Here is an 18436-nt window from a genome sequence, read left to right as displayed (position 1 = left end):
GGCTACAGCGTCTTCCGTGGATCGGTTTGCTCTATAGGCAAACTGGTGTGGATCCAGGCTGCGGGGCAGGGCTGCTGTGATGTGTCTGCGGACCAGCTTCTCAAAGCATTTCATTACCACTGGGGTGAGTGCCACCGGTCTGTAGTCATTCAGGCCGGTGATGTGGGGCTTCTTAGGCAAGGGGACTATGGTGGAGGACTTCAGGCAGAGTGGGACAGTCGCCTGTGCGAGGGATTTGTTGAAAATCCTGGTGAAGATCCCAGCCAGCTGTCCTGCACAATCCCTCAATATTCGACCTGGCACACCATCAGGACCCGCCGCCTTCCTCGGGTTAACAGCCTGCAGCATGCGCCTCACCTTGTGCTCTTCCAGGGTGAGGGTGGTGCTGCTATGGGTGGCGTGTTGCTGCTGTGGCTCCAATACCTCCGGTACCCTGGTCTCAAAGCGGGCAAAGAAGATATTCAGCTCCTCTGCCAGCTCCAGGTCACCGTCCGCAGCTCCGAGATTGATCTTATAGTTGGTTAGGTGCTGGATGCCTTGCCACACCTGCCGGCTGGTATTACTCTTCAAATGGTCCTTGATCCTCCTCCTATAGTCCCCCTTTGCCTCTCTGATGCCTCTCTTCAGGTTGGATCGGGCTGTGGTGTAGTAATCCCTGTTGCCAGACCTGAACGCAATGTTCCTCTCCTTCAGCAGCTGCCTGAGCTCCCGGGTCATCCAGGGCTTTTGGTTGGGATAAGCCTGGATCCGTTTGACTGCTGTAACAGTGTCTATGCAGTGTTTTATATAGCAGAGGACACCGTCTGTGAACATTTCCAAGTCCTGATGTTCAAAGATATCCCAGTTAGTCCACTAACCCTCCTTAGAGACCTTTATACTGGCAGACTTCAGCGGAAAGCCAGTATCATCATCAAGGACCCCTCACACCCTGGACAATCACTTTTTCCCTCCTCCCCTCTGGTAAACTCTACAGGTTGGTGAGGTCAAAGACAAACGGTCTCAAACGTTTTACCCACAGGCTGTCAAACATCCATTACCTCCACCCTGACTGGAGGTTAACTGTGCTGTTTACCTTTTTGGACATTTGGAAATTTTCACTGTAGTGTTACGAATGTGTTTGTTTGTGCAGGTGTTGTGTTTTTTCTATGTTAATTTAGCTGTGCCAGGGCCCTGTTCCGATTGGTGCGTGGACTTACTGCCCCGGCGTGATTGGATCCAGCTGGAGGACCCGCCCAATAAAAGGCGGCTGGATTGCTACAGCGGGAGAGGTCCTCGCGTCTCTCCTCATCACCCAGCAGTAGTCCTGTGGTAGCCGTTGGCTGCAGTATACGTGCGAGAATTGTAGAAGTGGAGTGGGTAGGGGTGAGCTGCCGTTTATTTTGACCACCCGTTTTCTCCTGTTTTTGAGTTGGTTAAGGAGGTCAGACTCTGTCTTTATTTTTGACTTTATTTTGGTGAGGTCAGGGGTGCGGGATTTGTGTAGGTTTGTTTTGTTTATTGTTTTGGCCTTGGCTCACCCTGAAGTGTTGACACTCCCGTTTTGGTTCTCTTTATTCACCTTGTAAATAAATCACTTCACATCTAACGGATTTGTTGCGTGTGACTGCTTGGGTCTTGGGGAGGGAAGCGAGTGCCTCGCTCATGTTATGGCCTGGCCCTAGACGGGTCGTAACATGAATTGGGGGCTCGTCCTCTGCCTTTTTCTGTGGGTTTTTGCGTGTGTTTGGTCTGTTGGCGGTTTTCTTGGGTGTGGGGGTGGTAGGTGTGTGGAATTATGGAGTTTTCTTTGGATGATTTTGTTACTTCGCCTTCGTGGGATAGAATTGTGAAGTGCAGGAAAGCGGATTTGCTTATCATTGCTAGTTGTTATGATGTTCAAGTGTCCTATGGTGCCCGCAAAGCGGTGGTTAGGGACGCTTTGTGTGCAGAGTTGGTGGAGCGAGGCGTTCTTCCTGCCCCGAAGGCAGCTGTAGAGCAGCCTGATGGCGGGGGTGTGAAGGTGGCTCCGGAGGCTGAGCCGGGGTCGGATGCCAAAGGGCCTGTTAACGTGCTACCAGCCGAGGCGGACTCTGATGCGGCTGAGGCGGGCTCTGACACAGCCGAGGCGGACCCTGATGCTGCTGGGGCGAAGCCTGAAGCAGCTGAGTCTGGTACGGCCGGGGAACCCCTGGCGGGGCGGTCTACGGAAGATCTCCGTTTGACCCTCCGTATTAGGGAGGTGGAAGCCCGTGCTAAAGAGCTTGAGGTACAAGCAATGCACCTCCGTGTCAGAGCTTTGGAGCTGGAGCGAAAGCCCTCCACATCTGCCTCTAGTCATCCTAGTACGTCCACCGCGGTCCCGACAGGTTTTGACATCACCAAACACGTTAAACTGGTTCCCCCGTTTCGTGAGGCCGAAGTGGATTCCTATTTTAACGCTTTTGAGCGTATAGCGGCCGCGTTAAGTTGGCCGAAGGAATTTTGGCCGCTGCTTTTACAATGCAAATTGGTTGGCAAAGCCCAGGAGGTGTGTACCAGTTTATCAATTGAAGATAGCCTGGATTATGACGTCATGAAGAAGACTGTGTTGCAGGCATATGAGCTCGTCCCAGAAGCCTACCGTCAAAAATTTAGGAAGTGTGAAAAAACCGCCAATCAGACATTTGTGGAGTTTGCCCGTGAGAAAAGTCGCCTGTTTGAACGATGGTTGCAGGCCAGTAAAGTAAAGGATCTCGAGGGGCTGAAAGAGCTTCTTTTGTTAGAGGAATTCAAAAAATGTTTGCCGGACCAAGTAGTTATTTATCTGAATGAGCAAAAGGTACCCTCACTTGCTAAAGCGGCAGTGATGGCTGATGAGTTTACTCTCACCCACAAAACTATATTTTCAGCCGCTGTCTCACAGAATATCAGGGTGGGACAGGAAAGGAAAATAAAGTCCCCAAAGATAGGACTGAAAGATAGACAAGAGGATGGTGTTAATCGCGACTGTTTTTATTGTCGCGAACCCGGACATCTAATCGCTGTCTGTCCTGCGCTCCGGAGGAAAGAGCAGCGCAAAGGCTCTAGAAATCCAGCGGGCGTAGGTCTCATCAAAGTTGTCCCTTTGCCTAAATCGCATTCCACTCTCACCCGTGATTTGCACCATGTGGATGCAGAAATAGAGCCACGTTTTAAACCATTCATCACGAAAGGCTTTGTTTCTGTGACGGGAGAAGAGGGGGACAAAGTGCCTGTTACTATTCTTCGGGACACAGGTGCGCATCAGTCGTTTATGTTGGATAGTGTACTACCATTGTCAGATAAAACTGCTTGTGATTCGGATGTGTTGGTTTGGGGAATTAAGATGAGCGTTCTTCGGGCGCTGTTACACAAAGTCCATTTACATTCGCCCGTGAAAGCGGGGCATGTCAAAGTTGCGGTGAGTTCCCAGTTGCCGATTAAAGGGGTTTCGTTTATTTTAGGAAATGACTTGGCTGGTGGGACAGTTTTCCCACCGCCTGAAGTGGTTGAAACGCCTATTTCTTCTGTCACTGAGGTTGCCGCCCCTTTGTTAAATGTGTTTCCTGTTTGTGCAATCACTCGTGCGCAGTCACGCAAATTTGATGACGTTATGGATGTTGCTGACACGTTTATGGCGACGCCAGACGAGAGAATATCTCCCAGCCGTGAGAGTGACAGAACAAAAAGCGATGTGATGAAACTGATGCCAGAGCTGGATGAGAAATTGAATAGGGATGCATTGATAACCGCTCAGCAGAATGACTCATCACTGGCTCCCTGTTTTCTATCTGCAGCTAAGAGTGCAGGAAGTGAATCACCCACTTCTTATTTTTTGGGAGATGGAGTTCTTATGAGGAGGTGGTCCTCTGACCGGTGTGGTTTGCCTGGTGCTACGCAGGTGGTGGTGCCGAAGCCACATCGAGGGCAGGTGCTTAGCTTAGCGCATGATGCCAGCATGGCTGGACATCTTGGGGTGAACAAAACATATCATCGGGTGTTGCGCAACTTCTTTTGGCCAGGGTTGAAAGCTGATGTGGTGGCATATTGCCGTACCTGTACCACATGTCAGATGGCGGGGAAACCTAACAGACCCATTCCACCTGCTCCGTTACATCCTATTCCAGTAATAGGTGAGCCGTTTGAAAAAGTAATATTGGATTGTGTGGGTCCCCTGCCAAAAACCAAATCCGGACACCAATACATACTTACAATAATGTGTTCAGCAACAAGGTACCCAGAGGCAATTCCACTACGCACGCTGAAAGCAAAACCGGTGCTAAAAGCACTACTTAAATTTTTCTCTACTTTCGGGCTTCCAAAGGTTGTTCAAACAGACCAAGGAACGAATTTCACCTCAAAAATGTTGCACAGGTCGTGGAGGAGTTGCACATAAATCATGTAAAATCCAGTCCATACCACCCGGAAAGTCAAGGTGCTCTGGAAAGATTCCATCAAACCCTCAAAGCTATGCTGCGCAAGTTCTGCGCGGGGTCGGATAGAGAATGGGATGAGGGTCTGCCGTTATTGTTGTTTGCAGTCAGAGAAGTCACTCAGGAATCCTTGGGATTCAGTCCGATGGATCTGGTGTTTGGACACGTGGTCCGCGGTCCCCTCCGCCTTCTGAAGGAGAAGTGGTTGTCAGAAACTTCTGAAACTCAGCATAATGTTCTGGATTATGTTAGCGGACTTCGGGAAAAGCTTCACCTTGCATGTCAGTTAGCTCGAGAGAATCTGTCACATACGCAAGCTAAAATGAAAACTCGCTATGATAAAAAAGCTGTTTGCAGAAGTTTTCAGCCGGGTGAGAAAGTGTTGGTGTTGTTGCCTGTGGTAGGGTCCAGCTTATCAGCTCAGTTCGCTGGCCCATATGTGGTGGAACAAAAACTCAGTGACAACAACTATGTGATCCAGACCCCAGACCGCCGGAGAAAGTCTAGGGTTTGTCATATTAATCTGTTAAAATCGTTTCACTCGAGGAGTCCTTCGGGTGCGCCGTCTCCAGTGTGCGCCGCTAGTACTATTTCTCCCTATGAACCCTCTGATGACGGGCTACTCCAGAAAAGTGAAGCGCTGGGTAGCGGCCGGTTGAAAAATTCGGAGATCTTAAATGATTTAGACACATATTTAGTCCACCTGTCTGAACCCGCTCGAGCTGACATCACTGATCTGATAGAAAAGAACTTATCACTTTTTTCTGATCACCCTCGTCAAACTGCGGTCCTGTGCCACGATATTGATGTGGAAGGACATAAACCGATTAAGCAACATGCTTACCGAGTGAACCCAGTGAAAAGGGCGATAATGCAGAAGGAAGTTGACTATCTCTTAGAACACGGTTTAGCCTTTCCGAGCGCCAGCGCATGGAGTTCACCGTGTGTGCTAGTACCAAAACCTGACAACACTCCTCGGTTTTGTAATGATTACAGGAAGGTTAACGCTGTTACCAAACCTGATTCATTTCCTCTTCCTAGAATGGAGGATTGTATTGATAGAGTGGGATCGGCATCGTTTGTAACCAAACTTGATTTGTTAAAAGGTTACTGGCAAGTACCTTTAACTCCCCGAGCCTCTGAAATATCTGATTTTTTGTTACACCGGATCATTTTCTCCAGTACACGGTTATGCCGTTTGGGTTGCGTAATGCACCCGCTACTTTCCAGCGCCTTATGGCCAAAGTACTGGCGGGCGTGAATAACTGCGATGCCTACTTGGATGATGTTGTCATTTACTCATCCACCTGGTCTGACCACTTACAAACACTCTCTCTTGTTTTCAGCCGTTTTCAGGAGGCCTCGCTTACGTTGAACCTAGCCAAATGTGAATTTGGCAGAGCCACCATCACATATCTGGGAAAACAGGTGGGTCAGGGACAGATACTGCCGGTGACCGCGAAAATACAGGCGATCGTTGAGTTTCCAGTCCCACAAACGAGAAGGGCGCTGCGCCGATTTCTAGGAATGTGTGGTTATTATAGAGGGTTTTGTAAGAACTTTGCCACTGTCGTCGTTCCTCTCACCGATTTGATCAGTCCGAAGAAGCCTTTTGTGTGGACGCCTGTTTGTCAGACTGCTTTCGAGTCTGCGAAAGCATTACTGTGCAGTTCCCCTGTTCTTACGGCCCCGAATTTCATGTCCCCTTTCAAGCTCGAGGTTGACGCTAGTGCGGTTGGTGCAGGAGCTGTCCTTATGCAGGAAGACCATTGCGGCGTGGATCGCCCAATTTGTTACTTTTCAAAAAAATTCAACAAACATCAGATGAACTACAGTACCATTGAAAAGGAAGCCCTTGCCTTGTTGTTAGCCCTACAGCATTTCGAGGTGTATATCGGATCCAGCTCTATCCCTGTTCAAGTGTTCACTGACCATAACCCATTGGTATTTCTCTCCCAGATGCAAAACTCAAATCAGAGACTTATGCGTTGGTCCCTTCTTTTGCAAGACTTCAACCTGCAGATCAAGCATAAGAAAGGGACGGAAAATGTCATCGCGGACGCCCTGTCGAGAGCAATTTTGTAGTTTAGGAATTAAACAATAGGAGGATTGTTTAAATCTTATGGAAGGGGGTGTTACGAATGTGTTTGTTTGTGCAGGTGTTGTGTTTTTTCTATGTTAATTTAGCTGTGCCAGGGCCCTGTTCCGATTGGTGCGTGGACTTACTGCCCCGGCGTGATTGGATCCAGCTGGAGGACCCGCCCAATAAAAGGCGGCTGGAGTGCTACAGCGGGAGAGGTCCTCGCGTCTCTCCTCATCACCCAGCAGTAGTCCTGTGGTAGCCGTTGGCTGCAGTATACGTGCGAGAATTGTAGAAGTGGAGTGGGTAGGGGTGAGCTGCCGTTTATTTTGACCACCCGTTTTCTCCTGTTTTTGAGTTGGTTAAGGAGGTCAGACTCTGTCTTTATTTTTGACTTTATTTTGGTGAGGTCAGGGGTGCGGGATTTGTGTAGGTTTGTTTTGTTTATTGTTTTGGCCTTGGCTCACCCTGAAGTGTTGACACTCCCGTTTTGGTTCTCTTTATTCACCTTGTAAATAAATCACTTCACATCTAACGGATTTGTTGCGTGTGACTGCTTGGGTCTTGGGGAGGGAAGCGAGTGCCTCGCTCATGTTATGGCCTGGCCCTAGACGGGTCGTAACAGTAGTCAAATAACATTCCTACTTCCATTTATAAACCATATTTATTATAGTATAAATGCAACCAACATTCCTGTTGTGATATTTTGATACTACGGTTAGCATTTACAGGATATTGTTTTGTAGTAATATTATACAGGAGAACTGTTACTCAATAAGGCCCATTTACTAGTTGTTTTTCTCTTTCTCTGTGACCCAAGAATTGATGTGTAAGAATCACAGGCTGGTACCCCAAGGTCGAAAATACCACAGAGACGAGACCACTTCCTTACTCCCATCCTCCCTTCCTTATGATTTAGAAAAGAGCTTGTTAAAGGCCAGGTGGTTCGTTTCAGAATTCACTAATGAAAGAACTCTGTATTCTATGTCTAGGAGTGTATTTTGCTGGGATGATCATAAATTGTAGCTGAACTGATAAACTACACAAAGGATACTTCTTTGCTCACAAGGCAGGAAGACGTTTCCTTATTTGGTCTGTACCGGTTTGAACTGAGAATCTGCTGACACACGAACCTTTTTTTCCTCTATATAAACTGTTGTGTACTTAATAAACCTTTGAGTCGATTTGGGAAGGCAACCTGAAGCAGTCTGTGTTTCCTTGTTCTCCCAAGCTGCTCCCGACGTCGTAACTAACCCAGCTGAGCGGCATACCTGAGTGTTACTTTGAATAATTAGGAATCTTATAAGGAAAGGACAAAACTCTGCTTATCGGTGCTCACGCCTTGGAGGGAAACCGGGACGGAGATTTTCTCTTCAATTCCTACTTTTGGTCTCTACCTCTTACTTAATGTACACTACCACTGATTACACTGCACCTTATATTGCACCTGCTCCTTTATTTTGCACTTATTACCTGTATATATCTGTGTATCTTTTATTCTAAAATAAGACTACGAGCGATTCAGAAGACCCCTATGAAAAGACCATCAAGGGAACAGTTCACCCTGCCCGGGATAGGGTTACCGGGGCCCTGCCCTGGAGCCAGGTCCGGTGAGGGTGCCCGAGGGCAAGCGTCTGGTGGGCCTTAGTCCACGGGGCCCGGCCAGGCGCAGCCCGAAAAAGGGACATGGGCCCGTCTTCCTGCCGGCCCACCACCTGCAGGAGGCACCGTATAGAGGTCGGGTGCAATGTGAGTTGGCCGGCGGCCAGGAATGGAGATCCTGGCGGACCGATTCCTGGCTACCAAGACTGGCAATTGGCACATGGAATGTCCGAATTGCCCAATTGTCACCTCTCTGGTTGGGAAGGAGCCTGAGCTAGTGCGTGAGGTTAAGAGGTACCGGCTAGATATAGTCGGGCTCACCTCAACGCATTGCCTGGGCTCTGGAACCAGTCTCCTGGAGAGGGGCTGGACTATGTCTCAGTCTGGAGTTGCCCCTGGTGAGAGCCGTCGGGCTGGGGTGGGTATCTTGGTATCCCCTCAGCTTACTGGGTTTCTCCCAGTGAACGAGAGGGTTTGTTCCCTTCACTTTTGGGTCAGGGAACGGGTCCTGACTGTCATCTGTGCTTATGCGCTGAGTGGCAGGTCTGAGTACCCAGCCTTCTTGGAATCCCTGGGTGGAGCACTGGAGGGTGCTCCCCCTGGGGACTCTGTTGTCCTACTGGAAGTCACATGGGTAACGACAGTGAGACCTGGAAGGGCGTGATTGGGAGGAACGGCCTGAACCCAAGCGGTGTTTGGTTATTGGACTTCTGTGCAAACGACAGTTTGGCCATAACAAACACCATGTTCAAACATAAGAGTGTCCATAAGTGCACGTGGCACCAGGACACTCTAGCCCACAGGTCGATGTTCGATTTTGTAATCGTATCACCAGACCTGAGTACATATGTTTTGGACACTCGGATAAAGAGAGGGGCTGAGCTGTCAACTGATCACCACCTGGTGGTGAGTTTAATCAGGTGGTGAGGGAGGACACCGGACAGACCTGGCGCGCCCAATCGTACATTAAGGTTGTGTTGGTAACGTCGAGCAGAGGCCCAGTCCGTGAGATCTTCAACTCACACCTCCAGCAGAGCTTCAATAGCATTCCGAGGGAGACTGGGGACATTGAGTCCGAATGGACCATGTTCAGCACCTCCATTGCCGAAGCCGCTGCACTGAGCTGCGGCCACAAGGTAGTTGGTGCTCTCTCCCTCTCTGTCTTTCACTCACACAGACACACACACCACCACAATCAACTTTGCTAAATTGCGAATGAAAAACATTGACCAGGCAGCTGTAATTTAGCAGGAATGTCCATCCAACTCTTTTCGCTGTTGTTGCGGTCGTGATCATTTTTTGAGGCCACATCGAAAAGGCTTGGATGAGCTTGCCAAAGTTCTACAAGTTGTGCCTTCATCGCTTGTGTCCAGATCACACGCTGCACTGTCATGCTACTCCTTCCTTTTCACTTCCATTTCTGTGTTTGCGCGTGTGCAGTGTGAGAGCCTGCGTTAAATCGACTCGTTGCACTGGTTCAACAGTGCGATACCCTCACAAGGGGCAACCAGGATTTCAAACAGGTTTGATTTTCTTGCGACTAGACGATTGCTGATCGGGAGCTGGTCGTGAGGTGTTAATCGCTTCTTGTTACCCCATGTATACTACACGGTGCATGACACATGATTAAGGCGAAACTCGGGCCGATCCCCAAAATGGTCGCACGACTGAAAAATCGTCTCAAAATGGGCCAAAAATCGCACAGTGTATGCCCAGCTTAATCAGATATAATGAGACAAGGGGAAGTAAAACTAGATACTAGAATTGGATGTCTCGAGACCGGTCTTGGTCTCGAGACCACTTTTATGTGGTCTTGGTCTTGTCTTGGTCTCGGATCCCTCGGTCTTGTCTTGGTCTCGCTGTCTCGGTCTTGCTGTCTCAGATCGACATAGTGGTCGGGAGATTTGGAGTCAATCATCGGCAAAGCAGGGGGGTGGCTTACTGGGCTTAAGCCCGGATCATTTTTTTCAGAAACCCGGGGTCTTTTGGAGTGTAATTTGTTTCATAGTTAGATGCCTGACTGAAAACTGTATAAAACAAAAACTACACACAATATTCGAAGCGCATAGCGCACAGTCGTAAATTCCCCCTAATTTTGGTATGATCCGAGCTCAGGCACTAGGCGACAGAGCACAGCACTTAGCATGTGAGCGAGGGGGGAGAAGCTGCTGCCTGCGAGTTTGCTGTAGGAGAAGCGCAGCCAGGCAGACAGAGGAGAGCTTAAGTTTGATCAGGTACCAAAGCAAATCATTTGCACTGTACAGATAATGTAAATATGATGGTGTATCACAAAAGATTGATATCAAACTGATCACTTGACCGATATTACGTCACTTGCTCTTCGAGTGAATCAACAAATGGCGAAATGAAAAGCCGATCAACAATAATGCTGGGGGTTTTTTGTTTTTTTTAGAGAGTCTTAGCTTTCAAAGAAAAAACTCTGGTAGTATTTTATATATTATGCTTTGTATTTGTTCAGTATATTTCGATGCAAAACAAGAGGAATTTCAATACGCAGCAGTATATTCACAGTTTAAACCAGATATTTACATACACTTTAGGGGAAAAAAACATGAAAAGATTTTTTTTTTCCGGTTAAACATCAATTTAGAGTAAACTTGTTTTGTTTTGGATAAATAAATATTGAAATATCTTTTGAATTAGTTAAATGTCAGAATAAAGAGAGACAGAGCTGTCTATTTTTTATCACTTTCATCAAATGTAGGAGTACATATACACCAAGTTTGTTGTTAATTAATAAGAAAACTCCAGACGATTCCATTCTGAGCTGAAGAAGCTTCTGATAGGTTAGTAGAGTCCATGTGAGTAAATTGGTGGCACAGCTGTGGATGCATATAAGGCAAAACACAGAGCCTGTTTCTTTGACATGGGAAAATCAACAGATGTCAACCAAAACACCAGGAAAAGAATTGTGGAGCTCCATAAGTGTGGCTCAGTTTGAATACAATTTGGTGCCATTTGAAATTAAGAAATACAGATAGTTTCTCTCTTTACTCTTAAAGTTAACAAATATGTTTTTTAGATTTATCAATCTAAAAAAATAAACATTTAGTCTGATTTGATGTTACACTTAAAAAAGTGTTTTTGTTTTTATCTGAAGAGTGTGTAAGTGTCTGGTTTCAACTGTATATTTGATGATGTTGGTGTTTGGCTTGATTGTCAGCACAAAGAGGGAGAGAGAGGAACAGAGAGGGAGATGGAGGAGAATGAGGACAGAACAGAGATGGAACAAGAGCAGGTGAGACAGACATGTTAGTCAAATTGTTGTTTGCCAAAACTCATCCTTTCTCATCCTTTCTCATATCTTTTTAGATACCATTTGTTACTTTTCAAATTCTATATTTATTAAGTTATGCAGGCTTGTTTGCACAACAAGGCTAAATAGTTATATTAACTTTTCTGAATCTAAATAGTGTACTTTGGTAGAAAAAAAATAAGTGTAGTGAGTAAATCGGTTTGGCTGAGATTAGAGTTATTAGAATAGATTAGATAAAATAAAACTTTATTAATCCCCCGGGTGGGTTCCTCCTTGGTTTTCACACAGCTGACTAAACGTCAAACAGAAAACTGATTAAACAGAAGTGTGAGATGGTCGAGAATTCACGCCAGTGTCCTGTTATGTTTTAGATAGCAAGGAGCAGACGGCCGAGTTTATTAAACTCCACTGAGACAGCGGTGGCGCTAATCAGAAGGCTAGACCAGCGCTCCCCAACCTTTTTTGCGCCACGGACCGGTTTATGCCCGACAATATTTTCACGGACTGGCCTTTAAGATGTCGCGGATAAATACAACAAAATAAAACTAGTACCGGTACTGAAAAAAGAAGATTTATTCATAACACACGTGAAAAGACCCAGGAAAAGAGAGTTAACAATAAAAACGATGACAAAATAACGCTGAAAATCGATAAAAACCCTGAAAACCATACATTTCACACCTGAGCCTCAACTCTCGCAGTCCAGTACCAAACGACTCCCCACCGTACCGGTCCGAGACCCTGGGGTTGGGGACCGCTGGGCTAGACCGTCCAATTCCACAGCCGTTTACTTCTGAGCCGTTTACTTCTGAGGACCCGGCCCACGTAGACCACGAAGGCCGGGTCCTCAGGAAGATGCAGCCCATGAATTTGGACACAACCATCGTGTCATGCGCAAAAGCATCAGCTCTAAGAGCCGTGCTTAGAGAATGCTTTGTAGTGAATCAGAAGAGTCGACTCCCATCAGCGAGAGTCGGCTCCTCACTTAATTTCCTTTCGCTGCTCAGCTCACACAGTGGCTCAGCTATGCTCCAGTCCCTCCATATTGTGGCCAATCGCATGCGAGGATATAGGATAATATCATTATGTGAAAAACAGAGGGTGAGAGACGCGACAGTCACGTGGAGCGTGTGTCTGTCCTCTCAGTAAGTGAGTGAGACAGTAGACAGCGGTTAAGGAGGGCTTTGCGAGCGCATCGCAAAAACACATAAATATGCCTGACACCCGTAAACAAAGCAGCATCTGGCTGCAGTTTAAAGACTTTTTTGTCTCGGTCTTGGTCTCGTCTTGACTTTGTCTTGGTCTTGACTCGGTCTGTCTTGGTCTTGGTCTCGACACCCTCTGGTCTTGGTATTGTCTTGATCTTGTTTTAGGCGGTCTTGACTACAAGTCTACTAGATGCACACAGGACAAGGATTATCAAAATAAAACGGGGAATGGGAGAAAATCACAAAGATGCCAACTTGACACTTAGACATAGAGACATGACTGACTGGGGAGATAGAGGGAACATGGAGAGAAGAGTGACTAGATGTGGAACACTGGGTAGGCAAAGTAACGGAGACCTAAATCCTAGGAACTAAGAATATAACACAAGCAGAAAACAAGAAAGAGAACCAAAACCATGAATAACAATAACCAAAGAATCTAAATTAACCAACAAACACAAAACACTGGGTCACAGACCCAGTACCATGACACCACCAATCACAATTGTATGGTAGAGTAGACGCAAGTCACTCTTCAGTAAACGGCCCACCTGGAGTTTTCCAAAGGTTTGCCACCTGAAGGACTTTACTCTCAGACTATGAGAAACAAAATTTTCTGATCTAAGATAAAGATTGAACTCTTTGGCATGAATGTCAAGCATCGTCTCTGGAGAAAACCAGACACTGCTCATCACCATCGCAATACCATCCTTACAGGGAAGCATGGTGGTGGCGGCATCATGCTGAGGGAATGTTTTTCAGCACCAGGAACTGGGAGACTATTCAAGCTCAAACAAAAGCACACAGCCAAGATGCCAATGGAGTGGTTTTGGGACCCCTCTGTGAATGTTCTTGAGTGGCCGAGCCAGAGCCCAAACTTGAACCTGAATATCTCTGGAAAGATCTGAAAATGGCTGTGCACTGATGCTCCCTGTCCAATTCATTGAGCTTGAAAAGTTTTGCAAAGAACTCAGAAATAGGTGTGCCAAGCTTCTAGCATCATACTGCAAAAGACTTGAAGCTACAAGGTGCTGTAAAAGTGAATCAAAGTATTGAGAAAAAGCTGTGAAGAATTATATATATATGTGGGTATGTGTGGCTGTCAGGGTCCTGGGTCTGAGTGACCCAGGGTCCCTGAGCAGTTTTGGACTTGTCTATTGTATGTATATTTGGTGTTGCTGTCCCTCTTCTCCCTGTTTGCGGATGTGTGTATGTGTTTCTGCAGGCGCCTTCAGGCCTGGTGGGTGTGGCTCTGCTGGTGGACTGGCAAACACCCGAAGCTCCTGCCACACACCTGCTGTTGATCAGGGCTCGTCGGGGGAGCTATTTAGGAGAGTGTTGGAGCTCCCACCGGCGCGGGATCATTACATTAGACTCCCAAGTCAGTGTGTGTGTTTAGGAAGTGCAGATCGTGTGTGTGCCCGCGGGGGTCAGTGTTTAACGGCTGCCTCTATTGTTTTCCTACAGGAGGAACGTGGAGAGGAAGGGCAGCACCCACAGGGTGGGGAGCACGAACACGGACGTCTGAGTGGGAGACACACACGGGAGTCTTGGGGAGCAAAGGGGAAGAATGGTGCATTTATTGTTAACTTCACTGTAAATAAGCGCACTGTCTTTATTCAGAGCTCTGCGCCTGGGTCCTCCTTTCCCTTACATCCCCACGGTTTGCCCTGCCAAACCATGACAGTGGCATTGTGTAGAGAATTTTGAGATGAAACAAAGTAATTAAATCCCTTTTGGAATAAAGCTGTAACATAACGAAACATGGAACAAGTGAAGCACTGCGCATAGTGTTTTTACAACACTGAATGGCTTGATCAGTGTTCTGATCTGCTGATACATTTGAAACTACATCTGTAATTCCTCATTTATTCGGTGGAGCTCGTTTCAGCTATGGTAAAATAACCAAAGAATGTTTTTTCTAAAGCAATACTTGCAATGAGTATTACAGTGTGCCATTATACAGGAGTGCTGATGGCTGAAAAGAAGTTTGTAGGTCTCTTAACCTACAGGGAGTGCAGAATTATTAGGCAAATGAGTATTTTGTCCACATCATCCTCTTCATGCATGTTGTCTGTATAGGCTACTACCAATTAAGCATATTAGGTGATGTGCATCTCTGTAATGAGAAGGGGTGTGGTCTAATGACATCAACACCCTATATCAGGTGTGCATAATTATTAGGCAACGTCCTTTTCTTTGGCAAAATGGGTCAAAAGAAGGACTTGACAGGCTCAGAAAAGTCAAAAATAGTGAGATATCTTGCAGAGGGATGCAGCAGTCTCAAAATTGCAAAGCTTCTGAAGCATGATCATCGAACAATCAAGCGTTTCATTCAAAATAGTCAACAGGGTCGCATATCTTCCCTTTGGCTTCACCTGCACAAGTGCCAAGGTAGGTTTCCCCAACAGAATTCGTTTCCCCTGCGTCGGGAGCACATACTGGGCTCTCCAAATCATGGACAAACAGTATCCCACATTCTTGATTTTTAGTTCACGAACACTTTTTTCTTGTAAAACAAAGGGGGCCTAGCAAAAGAATTTTGGGAACCACTGTTCTAACTGAACAAGAAGTCACAGTTCCAGTTTAATTAAATGTTATCACAGCTATACAGCTTTAGAGGGCTTTGTACGCATCCCGGAAAGAGGTGTAGCAGTGGTCAAGTAGCCACTTCCACGAGTGTTGAAGTGGATGTGTTGGTGGAGTTTCGGTGAGACTTTCTTCAGGTTTCCCTTATTAAAGTCCCCGGTCGTGATAAACGCTGCCTCTGAGTGTGCGGTTTCCTCGCTGTTGATCGCGCTGTACAGTTCCCTGAGTGCTCGGTCAGTGTCGGCTTGTGGGGGAATGTAAACAGCCGTAATAATCACTGCTGTAAATTCCCTCGGTAGCCAGAATGGCCGGCACTTAATCATCAGGTACTCCAGGTCCGGTGAGCAGAAGGATTTGACCGGGTGCACGTTCGCATAATCACACCAGCTGTTGTTGATCATGAAACACACACCACCGCCTCTGCTTTTCCCAGTAAGATCCTGTGACCTGTCCGCGCGATGCACAGAGAACCCCGGTAGTTGTATTGCGGAGTCCGGTACCTTGTCCGATAGCCAGGTTTCTGTGAGGCAGATCACGCAGCAGTCCCGCATCTCTCGCTGGAATGAGATCCGTGCCCGAAGCTCGCACAGCTTGTTCTCCAGAGACTGCACATTAGCCAGTAATAAACTGGGTAACGGTGGTCTGTTAGTGCGCCGTCTCAGTCGAACCAGAACGCCAGATCTTCTCCCTCTGCGTCGGCGTTTGCGGCCTCCAGGGCCAGAGAACAAAGGCGTCTCAGGTGAGATGAATGGGGGGTCTGCAAACGGAGCGTCCGTGTTGCAAAACTTGAACTCCGGAAAGTTATAAGAAAGACCGTCTTTTATGTCCAGTAAGGTTTGTCGGTCGTACACAAGGAGACATGTGCTACTCGCGAAAAAAATTAAGGAAAAGTAAAATTAAACACAGAAGAAAGCCGTTGCTTGGGGGAGCTCGCGACGAGGCTGCCATACTCGGCGCCATCTTGTTTGAGCTTCAATAGGCGGTGCACTGTTGGACGGACCAATCGGAGTCTGCGCTGCGGGACTGTTTTGATCACGCGGACTGGGAAATGTTTCACGTGGCTGCTAGGGACATTGATGAGTACACAGACTCAGTCTGTGGATTCATCAGGAAATGAGTGGAAGATGTCGTCCCATCCAGAACAGTTAAATCCTTCACAAATCAAAAACCCTGGATTAACGGAGATGTTCGCGCGGCACTGACGGCACGGAGCACCGCCTTTGCCTCCGCGAACACATCGGACTACAAACACGCACATTACCAACTCCGGAAGACGATCAAAGCAGCCAAACGTGAGTACAGGGACAGGGTGGAGCAACAGTTTGACAAACCTCGGAGTATGTGGCAGGGACTAAACACGATCACAGACTTTAGAGGGAAAACCAGCACACCGCAGACCACGGCCTCTCTGTGTGAGGATCTAAACGTATTCTACGCTAGATTCGACACAGCGAACACCATGAGACCGGACAGTGTGCGCACCGCGGATGACGTCAGTGCGCACACTGTGTCTGAGGAGGATGTGCGGAAGTGCTTCAGGAAGGTGAACGCACGCAAAGCTACTGGTCCGGACGGGATTCCCGGCCGCGTCCTCAGGTCATGCGCGGCTCAGCTGGCTGGAGTGTTCACACACATCTTCAACCTTTCCCTCTCTCTGTCTGTAGTCCCAGCCTGCTTCAAAATGGCCACCATCGTCCCTGTACCCAAATCCTCCACCATCTCCTCATTGAACGACTGGCGACCTGTAGCCCTGACCCCCATCGTGAGCAAATGCTTCGAGAAGCTGGTCAGGGACTTCATCTGCTCTGCACTACCCGACTCACTGGACCCTCTACAGTTCGCATACCGCCACAACAGGTCCACTGATGATGCCGTAGCCCTGACACTACATACTGCCCTGTCACATCTGGAGAAGAGAGACACATATGTGAGAATGCTGTTTGTAGATTACAGCTCAGCATTCAATACCATCGTTCCCTCGAAGCTGGACAGGAAACTGCAGGATCTAGGACTGAGCAGCTCCCTCTGCAGCTGGATCCTTAGCTTCCTGTCTGACAGACGCCAAGTGGTCAGACTGGGCAGCATCACCTCATCCCCCGTCACACTGAACACTGGTGCTCCACAGGGGTGTGTACTGAGCCCTTTCCTATACTCACTCTACACCTACGACTGCACAGCCACTAACAACTCCAACATCATTGTGAAGTTTGCGGACGACACTACAGTGGTGGGTCTTATCACCAACAGTGATGAGACGGCTTACAGGGAGGAGGTCAGCGCCCTGACCCACTGGTGTCAAGACAACCATCTCACCCTCAACGTCGCAAAGACAAAGGAGTTGATAGTGGACTTCCGGAGGTGCAGAGAAGTACACACCCCCATCACCATCAGCGGCGCTGCTGTGGAGAGAGTGAGCAGCTTCCGGTTCCTTGGTGTACATCTGGCTGAGGATCTTACGTGGTCAGTACACACAAACAAAACAGTGAAGAAGGCGCAGCAGCACCTCTTCTTTCTCAGGAGACTGAAAAGATTCGGCATGAGCCCCCGCATCCTCAGGACCTTCTATCACTGTGCCATTGAGAGCATCCTCACTGGATGCATCACCACCTGGTATGGCAACAGCACCGCCTACAACTGCAAAGCTCTCCAGCGAGTAGTGCGGTGCTCTGAACGGATAATTGGAGGTGAGCTTCCCTCCCTCCAAGACATCTACAGGAAGCGGTGCCTGAAGAAAGCGGGGAGGATCATCAAGGACTCCAGTCACCCCAGCCATAAACTGTTCAGACTGCTTCCATCAGGAAGGAGGTTCTGCAGCATCCGGTCCCGTACCAGCAGACTGAGAGACAGCTTCTTCCATCAGGCCATCAGACTGCTGAACACGTCATAGACACCTCAGCTTCACTACTGGAACTTTAACATTATGCACTCCATACTGTATATAAATGCCACTGTTTTGCACATGTCTCAACTCTGTATATTTTTATATATTTTATTTATTGTTTACTCTATTTAATTTGTAAAATATGTGTATACACACACACACACACACACACACACACACACGTAGAAAAACATTTAGTATACACATCCAGAAATGCATATACTATTATATATTGTACATATATTTATTAGTTTCAGATGTAGCCATTCTTGTATTTTGCTTGTTTACATTATTGTATTTTGCACAACTCTGTTGCTTGTGAAGCTCGCACACAAGAATTACACTCACATGTGCTGTACCAATGTACCTGCACATGTGATGTGACAATAA

This window comes from Astatotilapia calliptera, chromosome 7 (genome assembly GCF_900246225.1).
Source record: "Astatotilapia calliptera chromosome 7, fAstCal1.2, whole genome shotgun sequence".
Lineage (NCBI taxonomy): Eukaryota > Metazoa > Chordata > Actinopteri > Cichliformes > Cichlidae > Astatotilapia > Astatotilapia calliptera.
This window is presented reverse-complemented; position numbering follows the sequence as displayed.